This window comes from Perca flavescens, chromosome 7 (assembly GCF_004354835.1).
Source record: "Perca flavescens isolate YP-PL-M2 chromosome 7, PFLA_1.0, whole genome shotgun sequence".
In the NCBI taxonomy this organism is placed as follows: domain Eukaryota; kingdom Metazoa; phylum Chordata; class Actinopteri; order Perciformes; family Percidae; genus Perca; species Perca flavescens.
In genome coordinates, this window is record NC_041337.1 from 27,334,570 (window position 1) to 27,357,672 (window position 23,103).

The 23,103-nt window shown below is 40.2% G+C and overlaps 1 protein-coding gene across 3 annotated transcripts in view; it reads right to left on the reverse strand.

Moving 5' to 3' along the window:
• ttll10 (tubulin tyrosine ligase-like family, member 10) overlaps nucleotides 1-23,103 on the reverse strand; it is a 54,290-nt gene that overhangs the window by 8,492 nt on the left and 22,695 nt on the right. For 2 of the 3 annotated variants that reach the window (XM_028583994.1, XM_028583995.1), the window contains exon 1: nucleotides 362-1,274. The gene's annotated coding sequence lies outside the window, so the exon portion shown is untranslated. Of the gene's footprint in view, nucleotides 1-361; nucleotides 1,275-23,103 lie in introns of those variants that run through there. The other variant, XM_028583993.1, reaches the window with a different exon arrangement.

Sequence of the window (23,103 nt, forward strand, 5' to 3'; positions counted from 1 at the left end):
CTCACAATCTAAATGTCTAGCTATCTGCTATGAAATTTGCACATTCATGGTCACATTGTAATTTAATGACCCTATTACCTTTCGTCTGGCACCACCATCACAACAAACCTTAAATGTTAAGGCTCACTACTAATAAAAGTCTCGATAATAGTTTTGTTTGGTTTACAGTAATGAACATTTCATCTTCTAAGACTTTTAGCCTTGTTTTTGTCTGTAGTTGAAAATGCAATATCACATTTGGCAAACCTGACAAAACAAAAAGTGTAAAGAAAATGTGCTATTTCGAAATAAATGTGGTGTTTTGTATTAGAAGGCAGGAGCTGACCTTATTGTAGTTACAGTTAGAAGCAAAAGGGGTTACCTGCGACTCCTCAGACACAAGGAAAGCCAGACTCCATGAAAACCTACTCAGCCTGTTCTTCTGGCATGTGCGCTCAACCTTGTAGTCCAACGGCAAGACCCGGACACACAACAAACCCGCACACTGAAGGTAGTTGGCAGTTAAGCCAACTGAAATCAGCCGTAGTCTTTTAAACCTGCAAGTAAGCAACCCAGCAAGACAAATGTAAACAATCACTGGTTACTCTGGTAATGGGACCCTTAGCAACAGTTGCCACTTGTAGACTGAATCTTACAACAGCAGCTCAAGACAAACTAACTACTCAAGATTATGTATCCCACACCTACCCCACCTCTAAGTATAGCTTCATTCAATATTAACTGCCTGTAAGCCTCTGTTGTGTGAACCCTAGGTAACACGAGAGCAATGTCAATCAAAATGGATTTTCCAGTTTTCCAGGGTATTATATCCTGACACCAAAGGTAAAATATTGTTTACAGTCTCAGTGACTTACAAAGTATTTATTTTGTTAGTTTATTTTTTTATTCACTTAAAATTGTATTCATTTAATACTCGTTGACTGTTTCTTAAGCTGCCCCATATCTACAGTAAGCTCCATTTTACATACTAAAAACAAAAGCCTAAACGGTTATTTATCCACGCTAACTTGAAAAGTTTTGTTGTTTTTTTAGATTCTGTGAGTCTAGTGTAGTAGTGGATACAATAATGAATTATTAGTACCAAATATCAAGATGATTTCCACATTCAAACCTTTTAGATACGGAATAACTTGAGCTTTAAGTTAACCTGAGCACTTGAATAAACCTAAATCCTCCAGACATTATTTTATTGTGAACGTCAACCTATTCAAACATGAATTAATCCATCTGAGTCATCGTTGTAAATAGTTTTATTGCAGACATTATCATGAATCATATTGTCTAGAGCCAAATGCAGTGGCAGGTATGCAGTTGGGCAACATAGTATTTGTCTGCTCGCATGGCAAATCACCTTTCTAGCTCAGTGATTTGACTCAGGAGGAAACACCCAGGCCCAGCCACAGTTGGTAATTATGCATAATCTCCTCTCTTCCTCCCCACAGTCTGATAATTGACAAGGGTGGGTGCCTTAGACCCAGCATCCATGCAACCGTATAATTACACGTAAAGTAGAGTAACCACCAGGAGTGATGCGTACACCTAACACCTGTAGATTAATTATGCATTCACACCTAGCAGAGCATATTTAAATTATTTTAAACATATTTAGAGCAGGTCTGTCAAACTCTGCAGTGTTACAACAGATGAGAACTGAACTGAGCCACTAATGAAATGAGTTTCCACGTTTCATATCAAAGAAATGCAAACTGTCAAACAAATTTACAAAATGGAAGCAATAGTCACCAGGCATTCACATCAGTTCAGTCATTTACACACATTGCAAAAGATGAGAGTCCAGCTTGGCAATGATGCACGTCCACCTACAGCACCCCAGTTATTAGAAGCGGGCCTCCCATATTTCTGTTTAACAGAGCTTTGTGTGGAGCCAGTGTCAGCCACACCTTGATAAAGAGCTGCCATCTGATAGACACACTGTGCAAAGTGCTGCGTAGGTGGACAAAGAGAACAGGCTTGTTTTACAGCCCTGTCACCTCATGGTTCACCATCTGCCAAGAGGCTGTGTGCATGTGTGTGTGTATGAGAATGTACGCTTGTGTATTTTGTGTGGCTAATCTGTATGTTCCCTTTTTGTGTTACATACTTCATGATTAATAACTTTACTATTTTTGTTTGACCTCCTTATGTCAGTCGAACAGTGTGGGCCAAAGTGTGACACTTTTTTACTTTACCTTACCTTACCTTAACTGAACTTTCCTTTTGTTTTGTTTTTTGAGTTTCTGCAGGTGGTGCTCCTCTCATTGTGTGTTTATCCATGGCAGCTACCACTGTTCATGCTAACAAGCCAGTTATTCTCCTATTTACTCCAAACAAACCAGAAATAGACAACATCAATACATCCCTCCTCCAACTTCCCAAGAAAAAACTGCAGTGACCCAAAGAGAGTAATGTGTTCTATCAGAGAAAGAAAATATATACTGAGTTATATAAAAATCATTATGAAGAGTGTATATGAAAGGAGTGTGTGTGTGTGTGTGTGTGTGTGTGTGTGTGTGTGTGTGTGTGTGTGTGTGTGTGTGTGTGTGTGTGTGTGTGTGTGTGTATGTGTGTGTGTCTCAGGGCGGTTGCACCATAAAGTGTGTGTCTTTGGAGACTCGCCCATTCCCATGTCATCTCAACTGCCTCCTGTACCAGGACGTGCTCAGCAATTACAGGGATGCAGCCTGCAGCAATGGTGTCCCCACACAACCCATTATTTGGAGGGATTCTCATTGTCAAGGTGTTACAGTGGAAGTAATGGAGTTAAGTTTCAATGTAAAGAAAGGCTTGTCTCAATAGGGTCTTTCTCTCTCCTGCTATTCATGATTTCCTTACAGAGTTACACCAGGAAAGCAGAGGGGGAAGTATGAGTGGGGGGAGAGATTTTGTTCCCAGGATCTGTATTTGCTCATTCCCACTGCTAACAAATGCTAAGCTGGAGACACAAAGACATCAAATTTCACCAAGAGTGACTTTATCATGGGAAATGTACAAGTTATACGCAAATTTCTGTCCCCAAATAAACAAACCCACCAAAACCCAAATAAAAAGTTGTTTCAAGACAGATATGTAAAAAATTTAAATGAAATACATGTTGTGTCTTTATTGCCTTTATACGTCTGTTAGTCAGGTGTGTATGCTTATTACTCCATAATGAGGTGTCTGTTTTGCTTGACCACATCCACAGGATTCAAATCTGACTGCTGTTGTGGGTTTACAGTTGTGACAATTTTAAATTCACTTTTGCAGTGATTAGTCATCACAAAATTGCTACCAAGTAGCTTAACATTGAGAGAAGATGTGGTTTATGTGGTATACATAATATAAACATCACTGATATGGCTCTTAAGCCTTGTGTTGACTTCGGGTCACATTGACCGGTTTTAAATTTTTGTTTTATATCAGAAAATATGGGACGTAGAAATAAACGCTGAAAATGTGTAAAAGAAAAATGTAACAATTTAAAACATTGGAAAAAGCAAAAACAAACATGGTGTCAAAAACGTCGAAAAAAAGTGTTTTTTTCAAGTTTGACGGGAAGACAACACAAGGGTTAAGACGGCATTTACTCCATGCAGCTTTGGTATTTCACACTATCATCATAAGGTGATGAAGGTGGAGAAATTACGTCACAGTCCCACCCAGCTGAGCCTCTGTGGTCACTCCAAATTCAGAGAAAACACGTGATTCATACTGATAGCAACCTCCTGGATTAATGTCATCCAGTATGTTGGTTACACCCTCTAAAGTTATGAAAAAACACACACAAGGAATACCACTTGATTTTGAAGTGGAATATTACCGATAGCAGACTCTGGCAAGAACACAAAAGAATAGAAAGAGTTGGTGAAGGAAGAGATGCTCCAAGCCTAAAAATACACCAATTAACAAGAAAATGCTTGTGTGTGGGGGCCCCTTCAATGGTCAGTACTTTAGAAATCAGTCAAGTCCGTCAGGTGAAATCAATCAACATATTAGTACAGAGTTGGGAAGGAACGTAGTATTACTGACACAAATGGTTAGGTATTTAAACTACTGGATGTCTTCGGTCAGTGTTTATCTGGCAGGATATTTACGTAGGTCTCAGTTGATAGGATATGAGCACCAGTAATATATCACGGTGCTTCAATTTAAAAAGAAATAAAAATAGGGAAACTTGTAATAACCCACACATTTCTGAATTTTCAGCTCTATCATCAATCCATGCATAATGAAAATCATTAATTCATCCATGCATTCTTTATCTGTCAGTTGCAGGCATTGACAGCACATTCTGTGCTTTGGTTTCTGAGTTTAACAGAGTACCTGAGTTCTCAACTAGTGTGGAGATTTACCAGCAGTTAAAAGAAATGGCAGCCAACTCTGCAGAAATACCTGTTCAAAATTAGGTCAGGAGATTATTAGAAATATACTGGCAGCAGTGCTAATGCATCAAATGTTCCTGGGTTTGTACATTAGCTAAGATTCAGTATTTCAGCACGCCAGTGTCTCATAACAACACAAAGCTAACACACCAAGTTTACCAAAAAAGGCTTAAATAAAAAACACATTTGACAGAACACGTCTAATCAAGTAGTTGTTTTGCATGATTGCTAGATAAAGCTTAATTAATATTATATTAATATTATCTTAAGTAGCTTATTACATGTTAAAGGGTTACCTTGATGAGTTTCAACCCAAATCCTTTCTCTTGATTAGGAGGAGCACATTTTATGTGCTCCTCCTATTTTATTTCATGTGGTTTGAAAGGGTCAGTTGAAAAAGAAAAATCCCTGTATTAGCTCTGCTAGCAAACTAGCCGCAACTAAACAAGCTAACATTAGCCACAGTAAATAGCAAAGAAACACACATTGCATTGATCGTTGTTCTTTTAAATACTTAAATAAATATATATTTTTAACCACTTCTGTAATAAAATAAAATAAAATAAAATCAGTAGCAACCTGTAACAAAATAACAGCTCTCGTTTAAAATAAATAAATAATATGAAATAATGTTCTAAATATGACCTCTTCTGTGTTAGAAAATCCAGCTTAAACAAAATATCTCTTATACCTTTTCAATGTAATAAGATAAATAATAAAGACACTGAAACATATGTGCCAGCTTTGCACACGGTGCACTGCAAACTCTCCCACTTGTCCGGTCCCGACTGGGACGGTACGTGGGACAGTTTGCAGTTCAACTGTGAAGCTGCACTAGCTGCACTAGTCTTGTTTTATGGTTGTGCACAGGCTCCACGCAGAGCTTTCGGCGTAGTCTACGTAAGTGGCCTGATGTTTATACTTATGCGCTGGTGTGTGCGTTGAGCCGGCATGTGTGTGTGTGTGGAGTGGGTAATAGAGCGGGGGAGAAGTGAGAGTGACAGCGAGCAAGTACGACTCTAGAGTCATAGTGAGAGAAACAAAGTGTCTCCTCTGTGTTTTCTGACCACGATGGAAAATCTTTAGCAGGACATGCTTCGGCATTTTGTGTGTAATGCTGCTCCGCTGTCTGCCCTGGTCCCTGTGTATGTGCGCGTCGCAGAGCCGCCCACAAGGCAGCCTCTCGGGAATTACGTCACACAACTAAGTACCGTAGTATTGTGTGCAAAGCGCCAGTCAATTTAAGTACATGCTTAATGGTCCCATGAAAAACAGCGAAAACCAGACATTTTCATGAATTTATAACAAGCAAGGTTACCTCCCCTTTCTCTGCTTTGCCCGCCCAGAGAATTTGGCCAAACCATGAGAGAGAGACATCATGGCTTTCAAACGAGAAAGTGGCAGTTGGTCAAGGCCACACTCCCACCCTCCACCTTGCCCCTCCCTCTCTCCTCCTCAATAGCTTCAGACACAGAAATGGCACATCCTAAGGAAAGCTCATTGTGGGACTGGCTCTAGTGGCTGTAGTTCTGCACCAAAGCTGAATTTTGGGAAAGAGACTTCAGATACAGTATTAGGGGACCACTAAGGTCTATATAAAAGCATCCAAACAGCACCATGTCATGGGACCTTTAAATGTGGCAATGCTTCTGCTGTAACCTATAATCAGTTCCACTCATTTATGCCTGACTGTTAAAGGAGTTCCTTGTATGAGTGTGTGACAGCTCTTCAGAATTACTGTACGTCAGCAGGAATGTCACATCGTTTAGCCTCTGTTGTGCTCCTGTTTTTCCCAGTATCAAGCTCAGCTAAGTGAATTTAGCCTCCTCATCCACAGCCGGTAGTAGTGCAGGAATCTGGTCTGACTGCACCAAGCATGCACAGACCAGCGCAGGAATGTAATTCAGTAGCGTGACGTCACCAAGGGGGGAAGTAAATAATTACAGTTACCTCCTCCTTACTGTACAGTAGAGTAGTTATTTTCACTGACACATTTTTAGCTTTTGTTAAAATTCCATGATATACTGTATATCAAGTGTTAGTATTAAAGCTATAGTGCGTAGTTTCTGTCTCCACATGAGGAATTGTAAGTAATGACAACAATTCTGTCGGTGCATCCATATGACACAAGCCTTCCATGAACGCACTTCACCCTCACCAAATAATGATGTCTCTGTTCTATTTAAATGTCCCAGTAAGCCATGATAGTGTGACACTGAGCCAGCATGAACAATACCAGGGCCCTGAGACTAAATTAAGCCTTCATTAATGTTATTATCTAATGTGTGTTTTTCCAAGTGACATGTCAAAATATCTTCCGTAAAAAAGGCCTTTAAAGCACTAACACACCTGTATCACACCTACATCAGCAATATATTACTGACCTAAGAGCAATATGAAAAAACCATAAGCATGCTTATTATGATGTATTATTTAAACACACATACTCATGAAAGTACATCATAGAGGCCTACACACAGAATTATTTGGCAAAGTTATGTTTCTCTGCATCACGGTTGCTCATAAATAGAAGCCATTGTGTGTCTTTTGATCACAGTCCCGTGAAAGGTGACTCTGCTGTGAGATTGGTTGGCTGTTGTCTTCCTCTCAGGATTTGAATCTTTATTTGTATAAAATCACAGAAATCATGCTAATGTAAAGACAATATTATACTTGCATGGAAAAAAAACGACTGTTAAAGGTAAATATATTAAAGTTTACATTTTTCTTAGGCCCATTTTTCTCAACACAGCTTACAATGTGTAGAGTATGTTTAGTTTAATGATTGATGGCCTGATAGCATGAAACAATGCTAATAAGCTAACTTTAAGATAGCTAAAGAACAGATTTTGGGATTTTATTTACTGAACATATTTCATATAAAGTGCTTGACAAATAAATAAATAATAAATCAGAGCACACAGAAATTTGGATATAATATTTCTGGGACTGACTCTGTGAAAAAGCATGAATGTTAGCCCCCCCAGCACGGGAGATCAATTAAGCCTGGAGCCTGTTATGTTAAACGGCTAAATGGTTTCGTGTTTTTGTTCAAACTGATAAAATCAGAGCAACGTTTAACCAGTCAACTGAACCCTTGAGGCCTAATTAAACACCATTCTAATGGCTGTGTGTGTTTGTGTGTGTGTGTGTGTGTGTGTGTGTGTGTGTGTGTGTGTGTGTGTGTGTGTGTGTGTGTGTGTGTGTGTGTGGCTCAGATAGGGAGAGAACAGTGCTAAAAACTAAAACAAATAAAATAAACCTTCCCTGTAAATCTGCAAATGTAACCAGTGACCATATAGACAATGCATATGGATTTCGGTAAGCTAAAAGCCTACAGTAAGTGGCCCAGGACCCGGCAGTGAAAACGAGCCTTGTGCTACTCGGTTTATCAAGCTAGCCTACTGTGTACTGCCATAGACTGGGACACAATGAGGGCTTAGCTGATGGGGGGACCTCATGGGTAAATTGAGGCATTTAAAAAGAAGCTGTGTTCAGCAGTAATCTGATCCACACCTGACTGGGGCTCTGCATTCCGAGTTCACAATGATCAGAGAAACTGCTACAAAGGGCCAGCACAAAGGAGATCTGAATAAAATGTAAAAAAATAAATAAATAAACCTAATTCTGAAAATGTGTTTAGAAAGAGAAAAATGAACAAGAGAGACATTTCAAATTTCATCCCATTTTATTGAATCTTTTCTTTTACATTTTATAACATCATATACACAGTACATACAGTTAACATTATGTACAGAGTGTTTCAAAGATAGTTAGTTTTTGTGAGATGGTTTTTGATAGAAGTTTCAAAAGCTGTGTGCATTGTTCTACTGTACCTGGAGAAAAGCCAAGTCCCCAGAAAGAATTCAGTTATTGCTGTGAGAGGACGAAAGCAGATCTTGCAACAGATAAAAGTCACAACGTTTTCTATAATACATTTTTTATACGCCATTTACATTAACATTCCTGATATAAACTAATTTACGGCGCAGCATTCAAGAAAGCCTATGGTAAGTAGAACGGTCTTATCCTGGACTGCTGCTCAGTGGAGAAACTTTGACTCAAGTCACGTGGAAGAAACCCAGAGAAATCAATCAATCTTCCAGTGCAAGGATCATAGTTCCATAGTCATCATCACTCAGCTCCATCTGCCACTGCTATAAATATGTTGATGTGCTTCCCTGTTCTGCTCTTTGTCAATACACTGCATGTCAGATGCACGAGAGCGAGAGAGGGGGAAGTAAGAGAGCAGAAGGTAATGCCATTTAATGGACGGCATTACCAGACAGTATTAGACACCAATAATTACATCTAACCATGTCTGGTAAGACGCCTATCAACAGGCTGGAAAGATGACCTCTGAGCTTTCACCTGTGCAAAAGAGGAAGAAGAGAGATGGAGGGAACAGAGCAGTGTAGCAGAAACAGGTTGAAATGATCAGTTCCTCTTTTGTTGCGGCTGCAGACTCTATACACGCTACACATTCACTTATTTGTACATTTTAATTGGCCAAGCATGCAGGGCAAGAATAAAGCCACAAGTGAACACACCAAGGCATGAAGCAAAGTACAGTAGGCTTGGCAAATTCTTTCCGTTCCAGTCTTCTACATTAATACACAAATATGCGATGGCAACACAAAGAAAAGAGACAATTGGGGGGGGGAAAGCTATTTCATGTTTCTGTGGCTTCAATAATGGAGCTGGCTGGCCAAATAAAGGTGCGGCTCAATATTTGCGGGGTAATTCTCCCTCCTTAAACAAACACTAGGTCTCTGCTCGTTCCATGTCTATTATTTGCATGTTTCTAAGGTCTGTTTGAAGGCTTTACCTATTAATTTTAGTCCAGACATGGATGAAAATCGTTTGTCTTCAGTTCAGTAATATTTAATCTCTACTGTTTCAAATCAAAGCCGTAAGAAATCTGTATGCGTTTTTACATTCTAGCATGCCTAACACACTACCTAAAGTCATTTTTTGTTGTAGAGACTCCTGTCTACTTAAAGCATTTTTGTGGCGAAAAGCTTGGGAAGCTGGGAGGAGGCCACCACGTCTGTAGCTCAGTTTTTTTTTTTTTTTTTTTTTACCAGTAAAGCACTCTCAGGTGAGCTCATGTGTCAGTTTCAGGATGTGCCACGCAGGTGAGGCTAGTCGGACCAACCCGCCACACAACACAAAGACCAACGCTGTTCAGGGGAGGGAACAGGGAAATAAGGCCCTGCAGGACCGGTGGAACCATCAACCGACTGTTATTCTTTATCTTGGGTGGGGTGGGGTTGCTAAAAAAGTTTTTCTTTTTTAAACAGGGAAGTAAGTAAAGAATTCAGAAACAGGACCACTTACTGCGTAAAAGATCTGCTCTTTCATGTTTCTACTTCAACAATCTCAAGCTGTTTCAGTCATAAATATTCATGTATTTTATTACCAACTATGTCCTGTCTGTCAACACTGTGCATCATCTGTGACCTTTTTTGCAACCCCAGAATACAGAGACAATCCTGCTTATAAGGTTTACCATTCAATGGCAACATCTAAGGATTCTTACAGATTTCAATTCACTTAAGTTATTCACTTATTTCACATTTCTTTGGATTAAACATTTGAGCACCGGAGACCACAGAGTCACCCAGGAAACATCGTTACCAGACAGTGTTAGAACAACAGTTGTACAATCCAGCACTGTAAGGTAAGATGGATCCTGAGAGCCATTTTTGCTGCTGCTGCTGCTGCTGCTGCTCAAGTATTTGAGCCGATCCAGGGGGCCCTGGCCAGGAGCACGTTGCTGCTAACGTTGCTAAAGCGGTTTGTCTGGTTGCAGATGACTATCATCATCATTACCAGGCAGTATTAGAGAAAGTGATGATATCCAATGCTGCCTCGTAAGATGGAGATAATCACCCAAACATCTCATTACTAAACTGATGGAACAGGTTGGGGATAACTTTGGTTGTAGAACATAATGTGTGAGTGCCAGTTATTAAATGTTAATGAATGAATGACATCTACTGAAGCAGATTTGGGAGTGAGTAGTAAACCTAACCATAAATACCTTTGAAAGAAAAGGGAACTCAACCTTAAATGATTAGGGTATATGGGCACGTAAGAGTGAAATAAGTAAGTATGCCATAAATTAAGCCATGTATAGCCTAAAAATTGCATTGTAAATAGTCGGGAAGTCTATATTTGGAGACCACCTCTCTAAAATATAATTGCTGAGCCCTTGTTGTGGTTTTTAGCTTAAACTCGCTGTCACAGAAGACTGGGCCACAGTAGTTGTTAATGATTGCCCAAACCTGTTACGACTAGTCTAAATCTATGGCACGGCAAAGTTGGGAGGCCTGCTTTTCACACAATGCATGGCAGTTACTAATTTCAAACGCCGCACGTCGTGCACCTTCACTTAAAATTGTCACCAAGTCAAAAGCACGTCAGCCTCAGGGAGCTGTTTCTGTTCAACATCATATCCCGCCAGAAGAGTAATTGTGTTTTTACGCAACATACTGTTCTGTCTCTCTAATAAAACTGTGTTGTCAAGTCGGTTTCAACAGATGTTTTATGGAATGGAAAAAAGGAAAAGCCAATTTTTCTTTTCTGTTTTCCGTTGGTGGAGATCTTAGGCCGTTGTCTTTCTGTTTGCTGAATGATAAAAGGCTGATGGAATGCTGCTCAGCTCGACCTGAGCCGACGCTGTGTATGCAGAAGGTCACTGAAACAGCCCTCGTTTGCTGAATAACGTGGATCATTCACAGGTACACCGCGTGAAATCCTCACACCCCATACTACTGACATTTTAATCTCTAAATTAAACATTAAATAAATATCTTATTATCTAGTTATTCTAAAAAGTCACTGTACTTTATATCTTGTCACATTAGATATAGAATATACTTCATCAAATGACGTGTAGGTTAACTACGGAAAGTTCCCCTTTTCTTTCAACAAAGATTTGATTGTTCATTTAGAATCAGCCCTCTCTTTTACAAAGTGACTACATTTCTCTTGGAACAAAAGCCCAAATAAAGAGATGAGACATTATTGTGTTCATTAAGAAAGAACAGGTTTCCAGTCATCCTGCAAGCAATGCAAAAGTAGAGCACACGAGAGAGAGAGAGAGAGAGAAAGAGAGAGAGGGGGGGGGAGAGGGAAAGAAAAGTCAGTATAAGGGAGGGAAAAGTTCAGGGAAAGAAGGGTGAAGGAAAATGGAGAATGCACCTGTAACCTTACCGTCATGAAAGGTACCCCCAAGGAAAGAATGTAACAAAACCAAAGTAAAGTGAGTACGTTTGGAGGGAGGGGGCTGAAAAAAAGAAAGAGAAAAAAGATCTTGAATTTCCACCCCGCTGCCTGAGAACGCTTCGTCTTCCTCCCGGTCAGTCAGGCCCCATGAAATGAGAAAGCCAAGCAGACCTGCTCTCCCAGATTCTATTTAGTTAATCATCAGCATTATAAACCAGTGCTGCAGGCCCTCTGAGGAAGAAAAGAAGGAGAGAGAGAAAGAAAGAGTGAAAAAAAAGATTAGCCCAGAAAACAAGTTGTGAAAATAACAGTACCTGAACAAAGTAGAGCATGTTACCTTTCGAAATATCTAACCAACCCCTATGTCCAACAAACTTGGCTTCTTCTGTTCCCTCGTGGTTCAAAACGACCGAACTTTTCCCATTGTTGTACATAGTGCTCGGTGCAGTGTGGGAGTCTCAACCGCCACGGCTGCCCACGCTTTTTGCCTGTTGGAAGTGAGGCGTGATCAGGTAACTCTGCCCTCTGTGCTGGAATGTGACTCCACTGTGAAGTCAACAACCCCATAGGTAAACTGGCCTGGCCCTTAATCAATAGTTGCTGTCTTTGTGAGAAAACAATGGCGGGGAAACCCAAAACCATATTTAACTCCGGACCTTATCTTAACGGCACCTAATTGGGCCTTGAGACAACTGAGAGGCAGCCTGGTAACCGGGATATTTAGGCCATGATACTGTCTATCATCCATGTGCCGCTGTAGTACTTCTAAATGTATACTTAGTGATTTACATTAGTAGTCAATGTTAGAGCTAGTAGCTCCTCCCCCTTGCTCGGTGTCCTTTCACCTTTCTGTTTTGAATATTTCAAATGAAGCACTAACATATTCAACTAATTTGATTATTGAAAGGGATTTGGACATTTACTTTCCTTCTTAATGCCTTTTACATATTTTAATTCAAGCTACCTATCCACCCCTCCTCATCACGGACAGGTTCCTTTTGCATTCTATCAAAAACAGTAGAAAAGTAAAATCTGTCAGAAATGAATAATTAAATGTAATTATCTCCCTGGAGGCACAAAATGTAACATTACGTCTTGTTGATTCAAGTTGATTCAATGTTGCCAAAAAGAGGAAATTATTGTTTTAAATGGTAAACTGTAAGATGGAAACATCTTGAATCATATTATTATCATCATGGCTTCTTAATTAAAAGGGTTAAAAACATCCTTTAAATGTTAGCATAGCATTGACTTTTTAAAATGGCCCTGGTCCCTAATGCAGTCATTTACCCTTTTAGCTGAATCCAACCGCAGCTATAACTTAACCTCTCACCCAACGTGGTGATAAGGCCGACACTCTCTTTTAATTTCAAACCTATGACTCAAACACGAACAAACAACATCAAAATCAGTCCACCATTTCGTTTGGTCGTCCAATCATTAAATCTGGCTTTCTGTTGAAATTCTACTCTGCACTTCCCGCCCTGCTGCCATACGCTGGCAGTGTGACCATCCCTCATGTGACTTGCAGCTATTCAGGTGTATGAAAGAAATGAACAAATGTTGCTCTTTCCACCAATCACAATCTTCCACCTCGCTCTGCAGTCGCCACTGTACAGTACATGGTCGACATTTTCCCTCCATTTTCCCTTCTCCTTCCCAGACTGCAACAGTCCTCGGCTGCTCAAAAAGACCTTAAGAGCAGCCTAGAAGACTTAATAATGTATACCTTCTATCTCGTGGAAATGATCTGCTCTGATAAGTCCACTGCTGCTGTCTGTCTGAACTTAACCCAACCTAAGAGGCAGGGAAAACGGACGAGCAGACATTTTACGTCCGACACACATCCACTTCATAACAGACTCTTTTTTTCATTTCAAAAGCGCATGACATAGGCGTTATTCTATCAAATCTTTACCTTAAAAAGCCAACGAAAGGAAAGCAGTAAGAAGTAAACCGTAGAAACAAAAACTCTAGAGAATATCTCCAAAGATTAACCGACAGTTTGTGGAAAAAAGTTGCGAAATGAGTTCTGAATTAACACTTAACAATAATGTTAAACTTATCAGGTATTCCTATTTGATTATTATATATTGGTAGGTAAAGCGGTTTCATACCATGGATGTTTCCTTGTGAAGCAGATTTTAAAGCTCTAAAAGAAGGAGTCAGCCTCCGTCCTCATATCCTTTGACAAGTCTGGCAGTTTGCCTTTACCTGCCCCAACTGGTCTATCCAGTTTAGGAATGAGCGTTGGCTTCTATTGTTTCCTCTTCTTTCTCCCGGTTAAAAGGAGCTGGAATTGATACACATTATTTTCGCTTCCCATCGAAACTAGCTAGACCCTCCTATATCAGCACACAATCGCAGAGGGCTACATACGCTGACCTAATTTTCTGATCTTAGTCGATGAACAAATGTCCGTAAAGTTTTAACTCTGTTGACACTGAGCAACAGGTTATGACGACAGCTCGAGTCTTAAAGATGGAGAATGAAGACAAAGAAGGGAACACATTAGTGCATTTACCCAGTCGTTTCCCAGGTGTGGTCATCGAGCCAGAAACCCAAGACAAGAGGCATCATTGTATAAGAGCTCTTGACGCCCTGTTGGCTAGTCTTCCTCTTTCCTGCTCCTGCTGAAGGACAGTCGACCTCTGGAGTGGCGGGTAGGAAGAAAAAAAAAAAGCCGTCCCTTTTCAGGTAGATGTAACCGTGAGAGTCGGAGGAAGAGCCAAACCCGGAACAAAACCAACCAGTTTGAAGCGTCAGCTCTCTTCCTGCTGCCCGAGCAGAACTTGTTTTTTTCCAGGTGCTCTTGTCTGCGGTGTTAGGCGGTTAAGCTTCTCAAGAAGACAGAGGCTGAATTTGTAAAGGGCTTGGTTTACATGTAGTCTGACCCCCCCGCCCTCCTCCCCTTTCCCCCACAGGTGTAATTTTCAGGTCGCAGCCAATCTCCTTAGCCTCTTGCAACCACAGGTGTGTCCCCAGCGTCTTTAGCCAATGGTGGTTGAGACGAAACTCCCCCACACCCCTCCTACCCTCTGACTCCCACCTCACCCGGTTCGCTCACCTCCGCCCTCCCCATGAGCCCCCAGGTACCTTGTTGTGTGTGTTTTTTATGATGTCAGCTCAGGCTTCTGTGGGAACAATCTCCTCTGTTCCTATTACAACACAGACAACAGCTAAAGAACCATCATCCTCAACTGCCGGACACACCTATCCTGTCCAAGCAGAGAAAATAAATCATCAGGCCGACACATTGCAAGGGACAGGTTTTCAAAAACATGTATCTGTGAGGTATTATCACATGCATAAACCATTGCCTACTTCTTAGCTGTATAAGTCCCCCATAACCTGAAATACCTGCCCTTTGCTCTCATGCACGTCTTTGTCCACACGCCTCTTTTGTCCTAACAATAACCCGGCTGAGTTACAGCGAGAGCAACAGGTGAACAAAGTGCAGGTGAGTAAAACTTGAGTAAGACACACCCGCAGTTTGAGTCGTGGGAGATGGGGGAGCAGTGACAAGGGGGCTGGTGGGGCCCCTGACCCCCAGGGGCAAACAGGGGCCTAATCCAAAACCTGGACATGGTTTGGCTGGATGCTGAGGAAGGCAGCCACTTTCGGTCTCGAGGTGTAATTGTCGGGATTAGTCTCTCAACAATGAGCACAATGGCAGAGCCGTATCCTGTTTCAGCAGGGGCGTGGCACAGGTTGCTGCAGAACTACGTTAACAAAGATGGAAGAGGGCGATTGTCTGAATCTTTAAGTTAAACAAACCGTAGCAGTCTGTGAAATACTGACCCAAACTACAATAAAATCGCTCATTATCCACCAATCAAACACCTTTACCTTTCGATTCCAAGATAGTTATTACAATAAAGCTCTATGTTGAGCCTCAGTTCTGTACTGTGGATAATGAGTTGATTATGAAAAAAGCAGAAAAATAGTGATAGAAAGTCTGTGCATAAGCATTAAATGTTTTTTTGTAGTCTTTCACACCATGTCAACTCTGAGTGAAGCTCAGACTCTTCAAAGGGAGCAGTTAGTGAATTGCTCTGCTCTGAAAGGTTTGCTTTGTTCAGGCTCTTCATTTGCATACCAAATGAGGTTTGGAGTGAAGGCAGGGGCCTGACCTGAACTTATTTGGGTACTGATGGCTATCTGGCCAGCCGGTCACGCAAGTCAGGATGTGAGGACATCCATCAGCAGCATTGACTCAACAGCCTCAACAAACACAAACACACAGAGGCAAATGCTGTTGCGTAGACATATTCAAACTCCCACCTGCTAAAACGTCTTGGTTTCTCAGAGGCCCTTTTATGAAAAAATCAAGTAAGAACACCCTAGAATAAGGAGGTGTTATGTAGGTATACAAAAATTATTTGTGTGCACAATTTTAGAATTTGTTGTCTCAAAATAAGAATTCTTGCTCTGGATTTCGCATAATGTATCACCTTCATGTCATTATGCTTGTCTTGCCTTCACACACTGACTTTACTGTGAATTGCTTGGATTTAATGCCACTTTATTTAAAGTTGTTTGAGATCCAAACAAACATTTTACAGGAAAACGGATTATTTCTCAGTAAAAACTTTGATACTGGAAATGACATCCAGTTCATTAAAACTCTTGAGGAGCGTTTTATAAATGTCGTCTTTGTTGTCTATTTCCAGCTTCTGGCTGATTGAATTTACCTTTATCAACTCAAGAACACAAATTATGTGTGAAGAAATCACTTTTTTTTCACAGCATCCATAAAAATAAGCAAAAAATTTGTTTTTTCTACGTTATGAAGACACCCATTTATGCAGTATGCAAATTGGCCTGTGATTTATGATGGACTTTTCCCTGAGTCACCTCCCACAGCTTTAGTTCTTGTTTTTTGGTCTTTACAGATACACTGTAATCCTGAATGGGCCTGTGTACTGGATGTACCTACAGTATCAGACATCCTGGGGATCAAAAGATGAGATGAGAGAAAGCTGGGACCAAGCAAAACCTTGCTCACTGTAAAACAAGCCACCGAACAACAAGGTTTATAGTTGTCTTTACAGTAACCTGACAGCGGTCGTGTGGATCCAAGTCTGGATAAATGCCACAGCTTGTCAACTGAGAAAAGGGAAAACAATGACTCATGTTTGTTTCATCTTTCCCCGTGTGCTGTTGCAGAACATTTCCACGTAGCCCTTCCCTAATCTGCATTCAGTATCCAAGGTGACTAGTAACGCTGGATATGTATCTCCCCTCAGGCCTCTAACTGAAGCCATAGCTTTTATGGTGCATAGCCAACTGAGAATCACAATACACACAAGATGTGACCTTGAAGGGCATAGTAAGTCTTCTTAAAATAAAACCAAGAGTCTAAGTGAGTGCTGTTTGCTCATTAAATATATCGAACAACTATGAATTAATCATTTAACTTAACTAACATAGTCAGACAAATCAGTCGGTGCTTTCAAAAAAAAAAAAGCATAACAGAGCCAAATAATCTGTTCATCACTTATGAGTACCAAAACATTGTCATTTAAGTGAGTACAAGTGATTGACAGCATGATGGATTCTTTATTTCTTGCACAGTATAGAGTTTTGATCAGTAAGAATGTTCTTAAGTGAGTAACAAGTCTCTCTAAGTTCATTTTCGCTTAACTAAACTGAGAGAAGGTGCAACAGTCAAGGAAGGAAACTCGTTCAAGTTGTAAATATGTAAAACATTGTGGTATTATTTGGAAAAATGGTTGGTAGTGATGTAAAGCATCTAGTACTTGAATTGTGATAACTAGGCTAAAATACAAGATAAATTCAAGTAAATTGTTCCGTTACTTACAAACCTGCTGTGCAACTGCATATGAGAATTCATCATGTGAATTTAGCTGGGCTGATGAGCTGGGCTGTCATCAAGACCACTAATCAATAGAGTCCAAGACAAGTTCAAGTCTGAACACTCGGACCCACAAGTCAGAGACAAGTCAGAGATAACAGGAAAAATGACTCAAACCCGAGACTTAACTGAGTGTCTGGTACAGCCCTGCTGCTGGGCATGTATGACCCATATCGTTCAACTTCTACCTCTTTGGTGTAGTGTCTTGATCTACAACTGTGAAGAGAGACTAGGTTTAAACAGAATGAATAGACAGATAAAAAGGCTGCACAGTATTCAAGGTTGATTTAGAATTCGAATGTCAGTGTTATGAATCAAGCTTTGAAGGTTTGAACTATTCGGTACAGCCCTATATCAGGAATATTTTGGATATTGCAATATACTGTGCATATTGCATATTCAGATACTTAACCTGCATTACAACTGTCAACCAGAACATCGTATGCAGAAGGACTCAAATGGATTACGCTTATTAAAAAAAAGGAAATGTATAATATAATGGATAACTAACAGCACTTTGATGCGAGGCTGTGTGCAAATACTTTGCTTTGCGTGTCTTGTAGTAAATAGACACCTTGTACTGTAAACCAGGAAGCCCATGAAACTGATCTTGAACAATATCCTGTGTGTTATAACATATTCATCAGTAAAGAATACTGAACAACAATATATCCACACTATCTGATTGGTCATAGACACAATGTAAAGCCATCAATAGCTGCTGTTCTCATAGGTTTTCCCAAATTAGAGGCCTTATCACCATATGCAGCATCTGTCCGTTAAGTCTTTTCTGTAGTTTTATCCACCTGTCTCCTCGGTCTGCCCTGCTGCTCAAGTGACTATGGGATAATTACAGAGATTTACATTGTCTTAGGAAATTGGAGGACTTAGCCCAGGTGTGATGTTTAAAGGACCCTCATTACATTGATCAGCACTCAACCACTGATTTCTACCAAGTCTCTGCCAATTAGCTCCCTGTCCACCTCGGCAGCAAAGCCCTCCCCCCTGCCACCTTATAAAGAAAATATAGAATACATAACTCTTTCAGGTGTTTGACATTTTCTACATTACAATATTTAACATTTTATGTTAAACTTTTATCTTTGGCTGGTTGTGAGGAGAAACAAGCATCATGTCTTCTCACAAAACCAGAGAATCACCAAAGGAGCAGCGTGCACACAAGTGGTCTAGCAGCCACAGCCCGTGCTCTGACTTGCGACCTGCCACCAGCAGCGGGTAATTGGCCCCAAAGGATTTAGGGCGGGATGGTGCGTGTGGATGGCGCGGTCGTATCCCATAATCTCCAATGGGGCAGTTTCCACAGAGAAGTGGGCGAGGCATACCAATTATTACTGCATCTTATTCCACAACACACCTGTTTGGCTCATCTGCCGCTTCAGAAACAAACTGTGATCCGTCTGACATCAGTGACAAGCAAAGTGGAGTAATATACAGAATCTATACATGAAATGTATGTAATGAAATACATTCATATCCATCTATTTAGCATGAGAAAAAATGCATGTTTGTATGGAAAGTATCACCACGAAGGATCATATCAGACACAGTGTTCACAGTGTGCAAAAACATTCACTATTAACATTACCCAATTAATTCCCCAAAAATGTTAATGGATTAAATGAGGCATGTTTACTTATCTGAAGATTAGTAACTAAAACTAACTAATGTTAATGTTAAGGAAAGACGTTGGTCATTCAGTAGTTAAATAAAGAAAATATCATCACTGACCAGTCTTAGACGGGATTTGATTCAGGGACGCTGGTGTTGAAAGTAAACACTTATCCACCACCCAGACATCCACACACTGCTACTTTGACGTTGCTGTTAAAGGCAATACTTTACTCTGAAAAAAAAAATCTATTCAAGTCATATTTTTCTGAAAGTAAAGTCAGTTTACTCATACTCCATCCACCTCTTTCCACCAGCAAAAACAAAAATAACCAATGGACTAACCCATTTCAATCTATATAATCTTCTTTTCGATGTATTATCTCCTCATGATGTTAATGAGATGGGTTCGGCATGTACTGTAAGTGGGTGGTGGGGAGGTCGCCATTGTAATTATTCTTTTGTATCTTTTTGTTTCTGTATGCTTACGTGTTTACATATTGCTATGTTTATTTAAAAAGAAACTGAGCAAAACAAAATGGTGGAAACACTGAGCGATTGTACTACACATTTTGCCCGGTTTATCATAATGAACACAACGACCGAGATGCACTGCTCCTGTCACTGTAAGTATTACTTAGTTTTGTTGATTAAATTCAATGACTCTGAATGGATTCCTGTCTGTCTTAAACCTACATGTACAGTCTCTCACACACACACACACACACACACACACAATCACACACTCTTAAGTGTGACTTGTTGCCTATCAAACACAGCTGCAGTGCTGCTGGCTGGAGTGAAGTTTCATTCATTGCCAGTCGAGACGTTGCAGTTTGTTTAGGAAATGAGCTGAAATGCTGACCTCAGGTCATCATTCATTGTGCCCTTCTTTAAATAGCATGTTAGCCTAGCTTGCCTCATGGCAAAATGTGGCATTGTCAAAGCTTTAAAGGGTTTTGTGTGTGTTCAGTTTGAGGGCATTATGAGGTGTTATGATAGAATACAATCTCCAAACACACCTGCCTGTTTCTTCCATGAGACTCTCTATTTGGTCCCATGTAATTAGCTCGCTGTGTAATGTGTTTACTAAGGCATTAGGATGCAGGGAAGGACAATGATTTTCAGAGGAAGAGCTATATGCTTTGGTTTATGTGTGTGGATTCATCCAGGCATGAAAAATGTTGAATGGCACTAACAGAAGGTGATCGCCCATTACATGAGCCTTTTGAGATTATTCAGAGAGGAAGCATCGTTCTCTGTAGACATACACACAGCTGATAATCGTTTGGGTCAATAGTCAGTTGCCTCGTGTGAATTTACAGTTATAACATCGTCAGTAATAGCATTTTACTATAACCTTTCCATTTAGGAAAAACTCCTTTCTCATCCAGGCCAGTCAGTTAACAGTTATGACAAAACATTTTGTATAAGAATCATAACTGCACTTTCACCTTCCGTCAAACTCATTTTTCATACATTTCTGGTGGTGATGGTATTTACCATTTACGTTTGTTTTCCTGCACTAGAAGTAGTTGAAGTGAATATTAGCCCCTTTTCAACCAAATGGTACCAGGAACTTAATGTTCTCCTGTTGGTACACGATCCGTTCTGCCCGCGCGATCCGTTCTGCACATGCGCAAAATACCGCACATGCGATGTTGCACGGTTACAACACTGCGCGATCTGTTCCGCTTCCGATTGACAGCCAAGCTAGCGTTAGTTTAGCTAATTCATTAACCGCTAGCTGAGACAGCATGTAATAACTTTAAAGACCCTCAAAATAAAACTTGAAAATAAGCGTTAACATATATAACAGCTGTTACATCAATTCTACTTTACTTGTGCTCATTTAAAATACAATCACTCAATATTTGTCTTTATTATTTATAACTGTAAAGTCTTAATTTAGCTGTAGCCTGCTTCTCCCATTAAGTCTGACTTAACGTTATTTTAGACTGAATCTAACTGTCAGCTAGCAGTTAGCCGAATTGGCTGTTAGCTAAACTAACGTTAGCTTCCCGATGGAACAGATCATGCGGGTCGTATCCTCGGTAAAACAGTATTATCTTGCACCCGTGCAGGCGGATCGTGCAGGCAGAATGGATGGTGTACCGACACCTTCTTGTTTAATCCTGTTTGCATTTTAGCCTACACCACAAACATGCTGACTAGACAAATAGACCAATGACATGATAGATTTAATTGCTAATGATGAAACAATAACAAAGACTCATCACATTGGCCCTATGGTTGACTGTTACACAACTGACAAAGTTTGGGGTTTGAATGTCGATAAACTTCAGAAATATCCTCCCTAGTCCCAATATTGATACTACTGGCAGGCAGTACCTACTGTCTTACTGTCTGAATGTATGCTACTCTTGTTGCTAGCAGCTTCAAAATGTGTGTGTTCGACCAATCAGGGACTCTCCAGCGCAACAAACTTATCAGAATGTTGTTACCTGGACTTTTTGGGGGCGGGAAACATGGCAGAGGAACTCAATTTAGACCCTGGTTCCTCCATTTGGTAAATTCTGAGTTCCTATAGGGGTTTGTGGATTCCTGTGAATTCCCACTATTGATAAGGCCAACGCTTAGAGTTCTATATTCATTTTTTTCAGACATTCCTAAATTTGCTAATTATTATCTTAACCTCTAAAACTATTCACTGATAAAACAAGGTACTTTTTGGTAAACTTGTCACAACCAGTTGACATATGCAACCAGTGACAAATCTTCTAAAGTCAACATTGCTTTGTATCATTACTTTTAACTACACTTTTAACATCAATAATAATAATAATAATAATAATGTCCTGCATATGATAATTTGTAGACATAATATGCATACACACCATGAAACTTGAATGTGGTGGCCATGGCACATCTTTAGCAAAACTTAATAATGGGACATGAAATAGTGCGTCATGACATTGGACTGGATTGAAATGGGGTTTTAATGATTCGCATAACTAAATCAAGATGCAAAAATATTTAATTTTTTAGGAGATATGAATATCTTTGACCATTTTGCTTCAAAAACTAAATGTGATATAGCAGACTTGTATTATCATGTGATGTTAAAAAGCCTGAATCATCGTTGGGAAATAAATTACGAAGCGTTACCAAGAGTTCTAGGTGACTGTGAGCTAAACTAATGAGTCAAATTTTCGGTTCATTCTATTGTTCTGGTAAACGCTAATTTGTGTTCATAACGTTAAAAAACATCGATATGCTTCATCTCTGAACATATACAGTACATTTACTGTGTGTTAGCTGGGGTAACGACTGATCTCTCCCACAGAGTGTATCCATGGGGGCCTGGCTGTGGGGTGACAGCAGGTCCTGCTAATGATGCAAGACATGTTTATGATGTGGAGGCTCTCTGGGGAGGCAGGGTTCAGGTGAAGCTACAGCAAGGAAGCGCCCACTGGGACCAGTTACCAAGGTGAGGCACAGCTCTCCTCCACTCCTCACATGCACTGCCCTGTACCTCTCCACCTCCTCTGTGTGTCAGGGTAAGGGCCATGACAAAAACTAAAGTAAAGACTATATCAGACATTTTGAAATGGCTTAAACAAACAAATCACTCAGAATTAATCTGGTTAAACATCTGTAGCAAAAAATAAATAAATGTACCATTGTCAAATAAACAGCAACACCTTAGTTTAATTATCATATGACCACATTTCCCAGAACTCCCCAAGCACTTCCTGCTTCATTTGCGTAACTGAAAACAGTCACCATGTCAAAACAAATTTGCCAGCAACCTTTAAAAACAATGTCTCTTTTTTCTGTTTTGGTTGTAGCAATGCTGCAGATTCCCCATATATCCATGCCTCAGACAAGGGCTCTCACAAAAAGGGCCAAATTAAGAGGATAACACTTTTCTGGTGAATTTGCCCAAAGGAGCATCTCCATTACAACCACCATATTCAGTAAGAAAAAGTTTGTCTATCATCGCATTACTTAACTTATTGTCCAAAACAACCTTCACAA